The following is a 17125-nucleotide window of genomic DNA, read 5'->3' as shown; positions in this document are numbered from 1 at the left end:
GTACATTCCAATGTACAGTCAGGGAAAGAAAGCTCAGACCTACAAATAACCGTGTTCCAGGCAATGGAATCAGCAACTGCAAAAGCTGGGAGATGTAAGGCGTATGGCAGTTGGGGGACAGTAAGGATGTAGGGGTGGGGATAGTGAGACAGAGGGATAAGGCTAATCTGTGGAAGCAGCTGGTTGATATCTTAAAGGCAGAAACTCTTGGGGCTAAATCCCATCTCTGCTGGGGAATGTTCTGTATATCCTCTGAATGTCTCTGGGCATGAGTGGCTTAGTACGTTGCTCCCACTAGAGCAGATGGCAATCCTTGAATGGACTCAGAGAAGCCACTGGGAAAGGGCAACCTTGAAGCAAGAAAGTTTCCTGGTCATTTCCCTCCATGCCGCAGCCTGAAATCATCTCTTCCCATTGCACTAATGGGTGACAAGCATGAAAGCAGATGACAAATAACATTCATGGAGCATCAGGCATGTGCCAGGCACCATGCTGGGCCCTTCACAGCGATTGTCTCATTTCCTCCACACAGAGAACCTATGAAGTGACTATTTTTGTTCCCCTATTTCAGAGATGAGAAAACTAAGGCATGGAGAGGCACAGTCTTTAGCTTGCCTCATGCAGCTGGCAAGAGCATAAACAGTCTCTGGCAGAAGCCTTACTCTGCCCTGCACCAATCTATCCACTCAGGGTTTTCCCCTTGAAAGGATCAAGCTGGGGCTGAGGGAGCTGCAGCAGGTGTGGCAGCCAATCCTGAGAAGGCAGCACCCACCACTGGTCCTGCATTCCCCCGTGTCACCTCCATTGCAGTGAGATCAATTCTCAGGGGGTGGGTATTTTTAGCTTTGGGGAAATCATTAAATGTACACCAAACTAGTCAAAATATAATTGCATGGTAAGGAGATGTTGAAAGTATTCTACCTGGGAGTATGAGGGCACAAACACACACACACACTAAGGTGCACACATGAACAAAGACATACACTAACACATATACACCCAGATACTAATGCAGACACAGGCACACAAGCAAAGACACAGTCAGAAAGGCACAGACACAAAGGCCACTCAGACACACACACCTACAGAAACATACACACACACGGACACAGACACATAAACATGCAAAGACCCAAAAACACACTCAAAGATATGCATACACAAAGATGCAGAGGTAACATGCATAAATACACAAATACAGTCATGCTACATTCACATCCATCCCTATTTATTCTTTGTTCATTTGACTTTTTTTTTTTAGGGCCTACTATGTGCTCTGGCCTCTGCTGCTTAGTTCTGGAGACAAGCTGCTCTGTGCCCTCATGATCGTGAGAGTCCACAGAGGGAAGCAGGTGTTAATAAGTAATCCACTGAAATACGTTTGATACCCACTGTGTTAAGTGCTGTAGAGATGAGGGCACCTCATGGAGGCATATGAGGTAGAGCAGGGAGGTTGCCCCCAGAAAACGACATTGTGCAAACTCCAAGGGTCAAGGAGGAGTTGATGGGAGCAAGCATGGGAATAGTGTCACAGACAGGGTGTAGGTCACGCACAGGGAGGTGCAGGGCATGGGAAACTGAAGGGAGACACATGGCTGGAACATGGAGGGCACAGGGAATATGGCTCAAGATTAAGAACAGCAGACATATGTACAACTATAATGTGCCAATTAAAAAAAAAAAACCAGAGGGCTGGAATTAAGCTAATACAAATCTGAACCTTATTTTAAGTTAAGATATATATGGTAAACCTTAGAGCAAACCACTAAGAAAAACCTCAAAAAATACAGTTTTAAAAATATCATTAAAAATTTAAAATCCTGCATTAGAAAATATTCACTCCATGCAAAAGAAAGCAGTAAAGGAGGGACAGAGGAACAAAAAGGACATGATACATATAAAAAACAAAAGCAAAATGGCAGACATAAATCCTAATAATCAATAAAATATCATATATGTTAAAAATGAATGGATTAAACAATTCAACAAAAGAGCATAAGTTTTTAGACTGGATTAAAAACACATGATCCAACTAAGTGTTATCTAAGAGAGATACACTTTAGATTCAAAGATACTAATAGATGGAAAGTAAAAGAATGAAAAAAGATATATAAATACAAACAGCAACCATAAGAAAATGGGAGTTACTACAGAATATCAGACAAAATAGACATTAAAGCAAAAACTCATTACTAGAAAAAGAGGAACATTTGATAATGATAAAAAGGTAGGTCCTGATTGCAAGAGGGACTTTACCTAACAATTGCAATCAGTGTAACCTGGCTTATTGTACCCTCAATGAATCCCCAACAATAAAAAAAAAAAAAAAGGTAGGTCCATCAGGAAGATATAACAACTATAAACATCTATGCACCTAATAACAAAGTACCAAAATACATGATGCAAAAGCTGACAGAAATGAAGGTAGAAATAGAAAATTCAACAATAATATTTAGAGACATAAATTTGCACTTTCAATAATGGATAGAACCACTAGACAGAAGATTAGCCAAAAAACTTAGAAACCCAGAAAATTTGAACAATACTATAAACCAAGAACAGAGGGCAGTGACCAATCCATGCCGAACCTGGAAGGTCATTTTGAGGTCTCTTCCTCAAAGGCCATAGAGAGCCATTGGAAATGTTTTTTTCTTTCTTTCTTTCTTTTTTTTTTTTTCCAGATTTACTTTTTTAAAAGTTGATATATGCTGTTTGTACATATATAGGAGGTACATGTGATATTTTATTGCCTGCACAGAATGTGTAATAATCTAGTCAGGATATTTAAGGTATTTCTCACTCTAAGTATTTATCATTTCTATGTTGGGAACATGTCAATGTTGGAGATGGAGGTAGGGGATGGGATGCAGGAGATTCCTAGTAGGCAAAATCCTCGGATTTACTGATATCAGTAAATTTGGCCAATCCTCACATCAAGTTTAGATGTGAGGGGCATGAGGAGAGGAAGGCAATCAGGGAAGCTTCCAGGTTTCTGTCCTGAACACCTGTGTGGAGCCATCCCTAAGATGGTAACCAGAAGAGGAGAGGAGAGTTAGGTTTTGGAAGTCTTCAGCTGGAGAAATCTTTGAGACACACATTCAAGAAAAGTCAATAAAGTGGCTTTAAAAAAGAAAAAAATATCAAGAGGCTATTGTCTAGATAGGTCTGGAGCCCAGAAGCAGAAAACAAAGAACTGGAAGGCAGATGTTGTAAATGCAGATGAAGTCACATGAGAGGGCACAGAGAGAGAAGTCACCTCAGAGGGCCAACTGGGGAGGATGGGTCTGAAAAGAAACAGAAGTGATGATAAGAGGTAAGAGGAAAATGAAGAGAATGCAATGTCAAGAGGGCTAAAAGGTGGCTCTACAGAAGAGTGGTGGGTGGAGTGGGCTGGAATGTGGATGGTGGACATAGAAATGGAGACAGAGGGCGGCGCCTGTGGCTCAGTCAGTAAGGCGCCAGCCCCATATACCGAGGGTGACGGGTTCAAACCCGGCCCCGGCCAAACTGCAACCAAAAAACAGCCGGGCGTTGTGGCGGGCACCTGTAGTCCCAGCTACGCGGGAGGCTGAGGCAAGAGAATCGCTTAAGCCCAAGAGTTGGAGGTTGCTGTGAGCTGTGTGATGCCACGGCACTCTACCGAGGGCCATAAAGTGAGACCCTGTCTCTACAAAAAAAAAAAAAAAAAAAAAAGAAATGGAGACAGAGTGTGAGCCAGAGGTGTGGCTGAGCAGGGAAGAGTTTCTCTGCCCTACCTCCCTTCATATACCCCAGTACCTTAGTTTCCTTTTCTGCAGAACCAGAAGCAGACCAACAGCACAGGTGGGACCACTTCTGACAGGCTCTGATCATCACTCAGAGGTTATTTGCACTGAATGGTGAAACCAGGGAGCTCCAGCCCAGTAGCAGACCCAGTGACAAACCTTGCCCACCTCTTTGATCATAGACACACTCCTTACCCAAAAATTCTCCCTCAAGGACCTTACTGGGTTCCAATCTGCTATAAGACAGAGCTTGGTCCTTCCTGGGCCTGTCCAGAAGCTTGGTGACCATGGTTCCTATGGTGTCTCCTTGGAGAAAGCCTGCCCTCTGAGACCACCCAACTACTGCCTAGGTTAAAGGAGAATACCAATGAGTCCAGACTGGAGGGAGGAGTGAAGAACTACACATCCCATGCTTAGTGCCCTCCCCAGCAGCCTTCACTAACCTCACAGGCCCGTGGGACCAGCGTCTATCTCCTCTCTTGACCCCCACAGCTCTATATACAGCCTTTGATTGCTTTGCTGATGACACTAGGTTATTTCTCTACTGCTGATTCCTTCACCAGTTTGTAAAATCCTTAAGAACAAGGACTGCTCCCTCTCCATCTTTGCATTCTGGTGTTGGCTGAGTAGATGTTGTATAGATGCATGGTTGGAGGAAGTAATTTTTGTTGGGTGGATAGATATGCAGAAAGGTGGGTGAGAAGGTTGCTGGGTAGCTAAGTGGATGAATGGATAGATGGATGGATAAATTCATGGATGGATGGACAGATGAATTCATGGATGGATGGATGGATAATGAAATTATTGATGGATGGATGGTTAAGATCAGTAGAAATGGGTAAGTACAGCTGATAAAGTATTGAGTAGATGGATACAGCAGATGAGTGAGATGATTTATGAATGAATAGAAAAGACAGTGTCAGGTGAGTAGCAGATGAGTGAGTAGTGGATAGTAGGCAGGTGATCCCCGACTCCCTTCTAGACTCCCAATCCGTAAGTGCTCTCAGATTAAATAAAACTGAAGGGTGAAAAAACATGCCTTTAATCATGCCCTCATCCCCTGCAACTCCCACGTAGACATTCAACCCCTCTTGCACCCAACAACACCATCATATACCAGGGCCAGGACATGGCACCCTGGGATAGAACACTCACACGCAGGCTGGGTTCTATAACCACCCCACCTTGGTCAGCTCATCTCTTCAGGGCCCTTCCTAACATATGGCACCTGGGAACACACTGGAAACCAGGCCCACAGAGATCAGTGGCAAAGGGTTCATCTCAGAACATAACCCAACCCAGCTGACCACGTACAGGGAACCAGCTGTGCCCTTCCCAAGGAAGCACCGCTGTCACCGAGCTGGGGGCCAGAGGGGATGTCCCATGACAACGTCTCAAACCCCATACCAAATAATGCTCATCTTCAAAATATTTGTGTGCCCAAAGACTTGCTACCACTCGGACCCCTCTGGGCAGAGATAATGATGTCCAATTTGTCACATAAGCTGTCTTTGACCTCTTTTCTTAATGTCCCCTCTTCTTTCAATATTCCCTAGCAGACTGAACTCCAATGTGGCCCAATCATAAACTGGATCCTGTTTCACCCCACTTTAGACCCTCAATACCTTCCTATTTCACTGAGAACAGAATCAAACTGGATCTGGGCCTATTTGCTACTACTGTGTTCTACAAGGATGCATGATAGGGACCTATGTACCACTCTGACCTCATCCCCGCCCCAGCCATACTGGCCTATCTTCAGTTCCTTCACATGCTAAGTAGATTCCCACCCCAAGGCCTTTGCATAAGCTCTTCCTGCAGCTATGAACTCTCTTCTGCCTGGACTCTATCCCATCCACTCCTTCACATGGTCCAGATCTCACAACCTACATGCCACCTACTCAGTATGACCCCTCTATAACCACCCTGAATAACAGGCTCCCCTCCAGCTGGATCTCAGCACTCTGGCTATTTTTTTTTTTTTTCATTTCTGTAATTACACATTTATTTGTTTAGCTTGCCCTTCCAAATTCAGCACCTGACACTGTGCTGGGCCCATAGCACATGCTTGATAAATAGTTGATATTTGCTGGATAAATGTCTGATTCAGAGCAAAGACTCTGGCTAGACTGTTAAGAGATTGAGTCTGTGTGACTTCAAGCAAGTGAATGGGAACCCTGGGGAGATCCCTGGGCCTCAGTTTCTTCATCTGCAAAATGGGGTGGCATTAGTGGGTTATTTGTTGTGAGGAGTAAACCAAAGAACGTGGCCCAAGAATCATTACCCCAGACCCAGCCCTGGCCCTAAGTCTTTGCCCCCTGAAACCAGAGCTAAGAAAGAAAGCTCTACCATGAAAGGAAAGAGCTTATAAAGACAAAATGTAGAGTGTGGCTGATGCAGCCATGGAAAGTGGGACTGAGCTTTGCTGTTAAAAAAAAAAAAAAAAAAAAAAGAAAAGAAAAAAAAGAACCTCAAAAACTTTTTTAATAAAGGCTACAAGTCTATCTCCTTCTTTCTTTATCAACGACACGATTTATTGACCGGGGAGGCCATATTGACTAAATAAATCTTGATAATGACCACAGCAGCAATCAATACCTGCTTATTATCAGCCCAGGCCGAGAATTCCATCTTGCGGAACGCAGACCCAACGGCAGGGGCGCCACGCTGCTCCAGGCCCCAGCAGGCAGGACAGGGATGGATGGCCAGGTGGGGCTCATTTTCTAGGTTGGGAGACTGGAATCGTTCTCACGTTATTCAAAAAACTCACCTCCCCCCATGCCTCTCAGGCTTTTGGGCCCAGGTTTATTACCAAGAGTTGACACTGGCGAGGTATCGTAAAAGGTTTTTGAAAAAGAAAATAAAGGGAGAAATATAAGCATGGTGATTGCAGATGGTAGGACCCCTAGACAGGGGACAATGAGCAAACATCTGCCCTGGGAGGGGCACTTCTGGCCACTCTAGGCCCCTGGTCTAGAGCAAGGGCCAACAGACCTGGACCTTGGATTTGAGTCCCCAGGTTTTGCTGCTTGCTGGCTTTGGAATGAAACTTCTGGCCTCACTCTGCCCAGCTGTAAAACGGGGTTAGAAATACTGTTTCCTTCATAGAGTTGTTGAGAAATTTAAACAAGATAATTTTGTAAAGGGCTTTGAATGTTGCCTGACTTACAATTAAAAAAAACTGCAAGAGGCATTTGTTAAAGAAATCCCAGGCCTGCGCCGGCCTCTCCAAGAGCTTTCCTCTGAGCTTTCCAAGCCTGCGGAAGCCAGGTCTGGCCTTGCTAAGATCCAAGTAGCACTTGGGAAGGGCTGACCCCTGTCCCATGCTTCTGTGTGAGGAGCAGCTGGCTATTGGCTCTGGAGGGGCCAGGTTGGAACACTTTAGAACTTGCTAAAGATGGCCCTGGTTTAGACTCCTATACTTGGGTATGGCTGGGGTCCTTACACCTGGCTCCTCTCATCTGACACTTGAGCAGCCAGGGCTGCAAATGAATCTCCACTCTCTACACAGACTTAGGCACCTCTGAGCTGACCAGTGAGGCCCCAGAGGAGAATAACAAACAATAATGATGACAATAATAACAAACATAATAATAGCCACTCTTGTTTACTGGGGGTGACCATGGGATCATGTTCCAACTTTGTGGGAAGGGCATTCCAGGTTTCACCACATGAAATCCTTACAATGTCCCTGTGAAGTAGGGCTGTATTTAATTCCCATTTTAAAGATCAGGAAATTGAGGCTTAGAAAAGTGTAGTGAGTTGTCCAAGGCCTCATAGGTAGGAAGCAGCAAGACCAGGGTCCAAAGTGAGATCTGACTTCTCCAAGCCCATGCTCCATCATTTCAGGTGCTGCTCCAAGGCAACTGCTGTCCTCACGTTTTAATGATAATAATAATAACTGTTAAAAAAGATATAATAATTTAAAATAGTCACCATTTAGGAATGTGCCCTAGGCCAAGAGTCTATATTCAGCTGTTGCTTTTTTCTTCTTACAATCCTTGAAGAAAAGTACTTCTGCCTCCACAAGACTATGAAATCTTAGCTTTCTGAGGCCAGGATTTGGTCTGTTTTGCTCACTGCTACATTTCTCATACCTCAAGCAGCATCGGACACATAGCAGAGGCTGAATAGTGTTCTTTAAATGAACAAATGGGCCAAGTGTGAGTGGCTCACACCAGTAATCCAAGCACTCTGGGAGGCCCAGGCAGGAGGATCACTTAAGGCCAGAAGTTTGAGGTTGCTATAAGCTATGATGCCACAGCACTCTAGCCAGGGCAACATAGTAAGATGCTGTCTCAGAAAAGAAAAAAAAGAGTGAATGATCTATCTCAACAAATCAGGGAACCACTTTAGACAGATAAACGGAGGCCTGGCCATGGCAAGAAAGATGGGATTTAAATCCTATTTATAAACAGGAAGTTCCTAGAGATAGTGATGAGGAAGCCCCTCACCTCTGGGATCACTGTCCAGAGGCCCAGGTGCCTGTGTGATGCCTGCTGGGCTGGTCAGGTGAGCCCCAGGAGAATGTCATCTGGGTCTGAAGACAATAACTGGCTGTCTTGTGTCCCCTATAACAGCCAACCCACATGCTGCAGGAACCTGCTTTGAGCTCTCTGTGACTGAGGCTACCAAACCAACACTAATGGCCCACAGCATGCCGGCAATTAATTAATGGATTTATTAATTAGGATGGGAGCCACCTCCCAGGCTGGAATTGGGGTCACCCTAAAGTGAGACTGACGGAGCTAAAGATAAACTCTCATTCACCACAGGCCTGAGGCTGGTGCCTGATTCCCAGGTGTGGGGGTGAGTGACTTTCAAGAGCCAATGATGGGTGGAGCTGAGGGGCCACCACTACCACCTTACCCTTCCTGTGACATCCAACCACTCTATCACTCAAATATCCCTGCCCTCCCCAGAGAGGGATAAGAACAGTAAACTAATGAACAGATAAAGATGCATGATCACATCAGAGGAAAGGAGAGGAAGGAGATGAGGGGAGCCATTTTGGAGAGAGGTCAGGGAGGACCTCTCCAAAGAGGTGATAGTTAAGCAGAGGACCGAACCAATTGCAGGAGGGAGACATCTGGGAAGTGTCCTAGCAAGAGGGAACAGTAAGGGCAAAAACGCTAAGCCTGGAACACACTTCATGTGTTTAACAGACAGTGAGGAGGCAGGGGAGAATGTAGGGGATGAGTGGGGAGAAAATGGGGAGAAAATGAGAAATTGGTCCCACACAGGGAGTGGGACCAATCGGCCAAGTAGAGACAGGGAACAGGAAGAGGACATGCTGGGAGTGACAGCTCCTGTGCTTTCCATCAAGCCATGACAGGGACCTTGGCTGAGTGTAGCTGTCCCAATCCCACTTCACCACTCCTGCTGGACAGCATGGTCCTCTGAAAATCAGGTCAAACGTGGGATTAAATGACAAAAAGATGTGTATCTGCCAGAGGGAGCCAGCATGAATGAGGAAGGGAGGGTGGGAAGGAGGCAAGTTGGTTGATGGGAGCTCCTAGATTGCCATGGAGCTGGCAGAGGAGTCCCTTGTGTCCCAGGTAAGAGTCTGCTTCAGAATCCCTGCTGTGCTCAGTCCCCAGCTGGGCCAGCACCTGGGGACAATCACACTCCCTTGAAGCCAGAGCTCTGCAAGATGCATCCTCAAGGCCACCATTAGGAGGTGTAAAATCACACCCATCCTCCAGACAAGAAGACCAAGCCTCAGAAAGGGGAAATAATTTTCCCAAGGACATGCAGCCAGGAAGGAGCAGAGCTGGAATTTGAAGTCCTGGCTGCCCTATACAAATCACACATGGAAATGAGAATGAAGAAAAGGGCATTTTCCAATAGATCAACAAGGGGACCAAATAACTTGTTAAAAATAAAAGCAATACCCAAGGTTTTGGCAGTATTTGACAGTTTACAAAGTGCCTGTTGAGACAGTCTTCCCTGGGAGCCAGGCATGCGGTGTCATATTTTATCCTCCCGCCTTACTCCCAGCTGGCAGAAGGTAAGAGTGAGGACTGGGGAGGCTGACAGCCTGCTCCGAATCGCACTCCAGCCTCACTGCTTCCTTTAGCAACTTATATAACAATTCCTCCACCTACCTCATGCTATTCTCTTTTCTGGGATGCTTTTCCCTGACCTTGTCTTTGAGATCTCTGTTGAGATCTTTGTTCTTCTAGGAAGTCTCCCCTGAAGCCCAGACCCAGGAGATTCCATTGCCACATTTGTATGATTACTAATTATAATGATTAATTCCACCGTGAGTGGTGAATATACAGTTCTGGAGTGAAGGCTAGTCCCAATTATTATTAATTTTAACATTCTTTAGTGTTTCTACTTGCTGGGTATGGATCTGAGCACTTCACATGCATTAACTCACTTAATCCCCATGATTCTTAAGGAGGTGGCTACTACTATTATCCCCATTTTACATATGAGAAAACTGAGTCTCAGAGAGGTTAAGTGATTTATCCAAGGTCATACAGTTAGAAAGTGGCAGAGCTGGGACTTAAACCCAGGCTACCTGGATCCAGAATCCACATTAAAGGTCTTTGGGGGTAGGACATTCAGGGTTTGATTCTGCAGCTCACACCACACCCCCTCTGATTTCCTCACCCATGGATGCTCCTGATAGACAACAAGTGCCCAGGATTTTTCCCCACCAGTGTGGCCTCTGAGTGACCAACCCACTTGGGTAAATCTGCTCTTACCCAGCGGCCTTGGTGACCCCTGTGGTTCCCATCAGCAGCACCCACATGCCATGCCGTCAGCTAGACAAGTCAATCGACCATAATGGTTCCCGGGGAGCCATTTACCCTGTCCAGTTTGAGCGACGGCAGCTCACAGAGTCTTAAGCACTGTTGGGCCCTGGGCGTCTCTGGGCAGATGACCAGCTCCGGCTAAAGAGGCCAAAGGATTGATTTTTTTCTTTCTTTCTTTCTAATGACAAATGTGTATCCTGGAACTGCTGTTTCATTTGGCTCAACCGAAGGAAGGCAGAAGCTGGGGCGAGTGGCAGGGTGAGAGGAGTCTGATGGTGAAGTCACAGGCCCACTTTTGGGGGTGACTGAGCTCCTGGGGAGAAGCAGAGACAGCAGGCTCTATAGCCTCCTAATCACGTATCTTCATGAGACTGATCTGGAGCCTTTCATTTTTTCTGGAAATGAAACCTCTTCTGACACTTGGAGAGGACAGCCAGTGGCCTTGAAAGCCACAGAGAATTAGGATACTCCATGGGACTGCTACAGCTGCCATGATCCATTGCAGACCCTTGACCCAGGGCCTTAGCACTAGAGGTTCCCTCTGCTTGGAATGCCTTTCCAGGTCTCCATTATCCTTCTCCATGGGATCGCCCAGTGTGGCTAGAGCTACTGACTTGTAAGGGACACGGGAAATCTGGATTTTCTTAGATAAAATCTCCTATGTTTTAAATGCTGACAACTTGTACAAAATGGTTTGTTTTTTTTTTTTAATTTGGCCGGGGCTGGGTTTGAACCCGCCACCTCTGGCATATGGGACCGGCACCCTACCCGCTGAGCCACAGGCGCCGCCCCACACAAAATGTTTTTAATTACTGCATTAATCCCTGGACCAGACTTAGCTCCCAGACTGCAACTTCTATGTCACAGCTCCAAAAATATAAGATATTACATATAATATTAGTAATACACTAATATAGTGTAAACCCCCAATGGAGTTAAGAGAGAAGAGAAAACTTGCCCAGAAATCTCTAAAACAGCCTGTGGGGCCAGCAAGTTTATCTGATCTTCTCTTCCCTTTTCATGCTTTAAAAATAAGAAGGCACTTACAGAGCAGTAACTGTGTGCCTCACACTGTGCTAAGCACATTCATATTAAAAGTGGTTTAATCTTCTTGAACAATCTAGAAGGCGAATACTATTATTAGTTTCATTTAAAGATGAGGAAAGTAAAGCTCAGAGAGGTTAAATGATGCATCCAAGGTCACACAGCTGGTAAAGGATGGAGCTAGGATTTGAAGCCAGGCAGGAGCACCTCACCATCCTGGCTCTTTGTGCTTCCCACTTGAACAAAAGGATAAAGAACAACATTTTGGAATGAGTTTGATCTACCTTAATATTATTAACTAAAGGGATAAAACTTTGGCCATCCATAGCCAATATGATAGTCATCATGTAGGGCTGGTAAGCTACACCTCTCAGGTCAAATCCAGCCCCCTGCCTGTTTGTGTAAATAAAGTTTTATTGGAACACAGCCACATCGATTCATTCTTATTGTCTATGGTTCCTTTCATGCTACAATGGCAGAGTGGAAGAGTGGAAAAGTTGCAACAGAAAATAAATCGCCTACAAAACCTAAAATATATTATTATCCGGCTCTTTACCACAAAAAAAAAAAAAAAAAAAATCTGCTACATCTAGGTAGACCTAGAATATATAGAGAGATACCCTGAGAAGGTTCTGAGATCAAACACTGCAGTATCCCTAGAGATGTGGGAGCACATTTGCACATTACAGGAGGAGAGTCACGGAAACATCTTTAGCCTTCTTCAGGCTGAGCAGTCATAACATTTGACCTGAGTCTGAATGTAATGAAGAAGCTAGGCACAGGAAGATCTGGAGGAAAAGAGTCTTAGGCAGAAGGAATTGTAACTGCACAGGTGCTGAGGTAGGAATGTGTGTGACAAGTCTGAGGAACAAAAAGCAAAAAAGCAGGCCATTGTGGCTGGAGCAGGGTGCCTGGGGAAATGGCTGGAGGGGAAGCCAGAGTGTTAACAGGAGACAGATCACATGGGATCATTTAGGGGAAAGGAATTTGAATTTTATTCTAGGCACAATAGGAATATAACTTCTACATCCTACAGTGCACCACAAGCCATTTTTGTGAAGGGCTTGTTCAGGTTGGAAACCAATTAACTCCATCCTAGATATAATTTCTTATCTCAAAAAAATTGCTTAAAAGGCCAATAGTCTTGCCACTGCCACAACCACAGCCAACATTATTAGAAGCCAACATATTTAAGTGGCCCACAAAGTATCTCAGTATCCTTCCCTTTATAATAAGACGGTACAGTAGACAAAGTGGGCACAGCCAACCCATTTGATGAATTAGAAAATGGGAGACTTGGCATGTTGAATGATTCACCCAGGGGTGCTAGAGGCCACATAGACTAAGCTCTTGGGGTCCTTCTCCCCTGCCAACCACATCTACCATCCCTGACACCCTTTATATAACTTTTATATAAGCCACCATCACAAATAAAGAACACCCCCAAAGGAAAAAAAAATCAAACAAATCAAACTTTGAATCTCAAGGCCAGGAACAAAGAGAGGCCACCCCTTTGGTGCCCTTCCCACCCTCAACATCTGCTAGGCCTGGCCTCTGAATTAGATAAGCAGGAAGCTGCTAGAAACTCAACCCTTTAGAAGCACTACAGAAAACCACAGTTTCTGGGCAGCCCCATCTACCATCACCCAGGACCAAATTTAGCACCAGCCAAGGTGCTCACGTTTAAAATCCCATCTGCCAGAAGAAAGGTTACCACAACAGAATGTCAAGTTCGAAGATAGAATCCTCTTTTTAACAGGAGAGTTAAAAAATATATATGAAAAAAAGAAAGAAAGAAAAAAGACAAACCACCACCACCATCAGAAAAGCTGTTCCCTCTGGTCAAAATAGCACCATGCTCATCTGAAATAACCCACCGAGACACTTATTTGCTTCTTTTGCCTTATCTGTGGTTTCTCAATTTTCTACAGTGAATTCAGGTATTAATAAAAGAAATTTCAAGACCCCCAAGAGCAAAACCAGCAAGGGATAAGATGTTGCTCGTTTTTCTTCTAGCAGGCACTAACAGAGCCCATCTTTGGGAAGCAATTTCTTTCGAGTTGAGAAACCACACTTTTGGGATACCCAGAAAAGACTGCTGGGTTCTTTAAATAAATTCTCAACACCTGTTTCTAGCTCCTTCTACAGAAAAGCCCCACAGGATGTGGGTTCTAAGGACTTGGAGAAGCAGGTGGAATGGGGTCACCCACTGGCCAGACTTAACAAGAGAGTCCAGGGGTCTGGACGATCGTTTTTGTCTTATTCACAGAACTACTACTAGAAATTTTCCTTCACTCCTTGTCCCCACCTCCTCGCCTAAAGCCAACCCATCTCTTGGGCCTCGCCAAGCCCTGTCTGCTCACGCTCCCCACCCCACAGCAATTCCATTACAGCAAAGTTTCCAAAGTTAGGATTCCGCCAACAGGGCTGATAGCTTATTTACTGCTGTCATCTATAGAAAGAGGAATTTTGACACATTGTTAAATGATAGCACATTTAGATAAGTCAAGCTGTCAGAGGCTCTAATGGATGTCTAAACTCTCTGTGGCTGATATGTAAAATTTATGCACTTCAGAATATCATAAGGTTATAATATTTTAATCACATCCATGCTCTTTTCTAAACTTTGAACAGGGAAAAACATTCCATCAAGCACCATCTCACTCCCCTGCACCAAGAGATCAAGCCTTCTCAGAAGTTTCTCCCAACTCCTTAGAAAAGTCCACCCTCTCTTGCTGGTTCTGTTGATCTTTTTTCCAGTTGCTTACGCTTCAAGCTGAGTTTGTTTCTTCCGCGTGGTCCTGCCAGCCAGGTTCTTTCCTCCCCTAGAAACACAGATGTGCGCTTAGGCCAAGCACCCACGTTTGGACTTGGTTCCCTCAACTCTTTTTACCTTAATTAACCCTCTTCCAGTGGGGAAAGAAGATAGCATGGGAGACTGGACCCAGAGCATCATAAAAAAAAGTGGCAAAGTTAAGCAGAAAAAGAAAATCATAAAGGTATGAATCCGGTTATGACGATTATACACAGAAAAGCCATAAAAAAATACTGCACTAGTAATGTTCACCATAAAGCAATCTTATAACCAAATGAAATATGCCCAGCATTATCTTTGGATGAAATTTTATTTCTTCTCGTTTCCTGAGCCACTAGCAGCAGAAGCAAAAAAGAAAAAAGACAGAGGGAAGCAGTTTCAGGGGTACCAGCATAGGCTACTGCATCTCGGATCATCTTCGCCATTAGCCCGCAAGTCATTAAGGTTGTTGACTGACTTCCAACCTAGGAATACAGCCCTGCTGCGTCCAGAGACAGTGCTGAAAGGGCTGGACCACTTCCATTTTTGAAAAATATATATTTCTGAAGGGCTGTATGCCAGGCTGGCACAAGGTCACCTTTCTTGCCAAGATCAGTGTGGCATCAGCAACATGGTGTGGCCTGGGGACGCGCGGGACTGCCTTTGCTGCCTCAGTCACTTTAATGCCCAGGAACCAGACTATGAGAAGCCATTCAACTTGAATAACCAGGAATTAAAGCTACACACCTCCTCAGCACGGGCTTAGCTGTGGGATGAGTGGGGCCTGGGATGGGGACTTGCCTCTCCTGCCTGTATCTCAGAACAAGCTAACCGAAGTTTCCTTTTCTGGTTATCTTCCCTCTATGAGGAAAGCAGGGAGAAGGATAAATGAAAATAAAAGTGTAGCATCAGAGTCATTAGCATTATGTACAAGAGGGTCCCAGGCAAAAATGCTTAGGCTCGTAATCCCTTTCCAACAAAAATGTCATCAGTGAGACTGTGAGGGTTGGGGGTAGTATGTGGCCTATTGGGCAGGGAAACAACTGAAGATTTCAGGATGGGGGTGGGGAACAGGCAGATATGAGGGCTTAAATGTTTGCATGTGGCTGTGGCTGCCACATTTATTTCTCTGCTCTCTAGAAGTGTGCAGCCTTTCAAACTCCCCAAGGGACACCCCTTCCACTTAATATCGATGTAAATGAGCTCACCCCCCTTCCCTGAGAGCCTTCTCCTTTTTTGGTGCCAGACACATCAGCCATTGTCTTAATAAACAAGCCCCCTCCCCATATACACCCTGTGAGAGGAGAGGTCTTAGTCCCCTTTCCCCATCACCTGAACAAACCTCTCCATCCACCCCACCTTCATGCTTTCCAGTTCAAATTTGCTTTTCCATCTCAGTATCTTCTAAAATCCTAACAAAGGGTTCCCAGATCAATGGGAGTCCAGCTGGAATGAATGAAGATTTGGGTGACCTCAACCGCTCCACAAAAGACCCCTGAGAGCAGGACTGAAGAGGATGAGGTTCAGACCTCTCCCCAGCTCAGAAATCAGTCCCCTGGGAGCCGCACCCACCCCCCTCAGCACCCAACTCCAGCCTCTCTCTCACTGCAGCCTGAGCTCCCCCGGACTGAAAACGAGTTATCTAATGAAAATTGTGTTAACTGACATTCCGCCGACTGGGAGCAAATACCAGCGCTGTAAATCTCGCCGCGGAAATTTTCTCCAGCCCAGAATAACAATAGGACCCTGCAAAGGGCTTTCGCCAGCCCTTCTGGTTCCTCTCTAGTCTGCCACGTTCTTGTCATTCCTTATGTTACAGAACATCAATCATAAATAAAGACGCTGTCCCCCAGCCGTGCCTGGGTCTCATTTACAAACATTAGCAGGGAATACGATTACCATTGGCCTTCGTGCCAAGCCCAATGTGGCTGCTCAACTCTCTCTCTCTCACTCTTTCTCTCGCTCCCACCGCCCCTCCCTACTCTTCCAGAAAGGCCACTTTGGCATCCTTTAAACCAGCAAGCACAGCTCACAGCCCTGCTCATCTCAGCTGGCCACCAAACTGTATCCCCAATTCGAGTGAGGACCTGGAATTGCAAGGCACTCGGCAGTTATTAACTGCATGCCTGAGTGCCCCGATTTTCTCCCCAGCTCAGTGGCTTTGGGGGAGGGGGCGAGCCAGGACTGGGGGGAAGCCAGGAGTGGGGCATTAGGAAGGAGGAGGTATGGGAAGTGGCCAGGATAGGGAGAGGGTGTGGGGTAAGGGGGGGGGGTGCTGGAACCACTTATCAGAAGAAACTTAACGAGATTTGTAGGCGGATTTTTTTTTTAAGTGGGTCCCTTTTTATCTCCAGACTGATGCTCTCGTATCTTCCACCGATGTCACCGCCAAGTCAGGATTCTCTAATCGCCCTGTTATCCGCACCATTTCCCCGCCCCTTATTCCCACTGCACCGACTGCGACTTTGCAAGACTCCATGGCTTGGGGGGGGGGTTGCCAGAAGCGTCCTGGACACCCCCAGAAAGAACAGAGGCCGCAGCTGTGCCTCCAGAGCGCATTCTCTGAGGTTCCATCTCCCAGACCTCGGATCCTCGGGGGTCAGCAGAAAACACCCCCAAATCTGGAGGAGACACATGACTCCCAGAAAAGGGCGTGGGAGAAAGTGCTGGGGTTTGGGAAAGAGAGAGGAGAGGAAAGAAAAAGGGAGAAAAGCAGAGACTGGAGAGAGGAGAAAAGAGGGGAGCTGCGGGGAGCA

At 45.8% G+C, this 17125-nt stretch overlaps 1 protein-coding gene across 5 annotated transcripts in view; it reads right to left on the bottom strand.

Annotated features, from left to right (window-relative positions):
- Nucleotides 1-17125, bottom strand: part of CUX2 (cut like homeobox 2) — a 254962-nt gene that overhangs the window by 236791 nt on the left and 1046 nt on the right. The gene's annotated exons all lie outside the window — the stretch shown is intronic.

Source organism: Nycticebus coucang, chromosome 4 (assembly GCF_027406575.1).
Source record: "Nycticebus coucang isolate mNycCou1 chromosome 4, mNycCou1.pri, whole genome shotgun sequence".
Classification (NCBI taxonomy): domain Eukaryota; kingdom Metazoa; phylum Chordata; class Mammalia; order Primates; family Lorisidae; genus Nycticebus; species Nycticebus coucang.
This window is presented reverse-complemented; position numbering and strand designations above follow the sequence as displayed.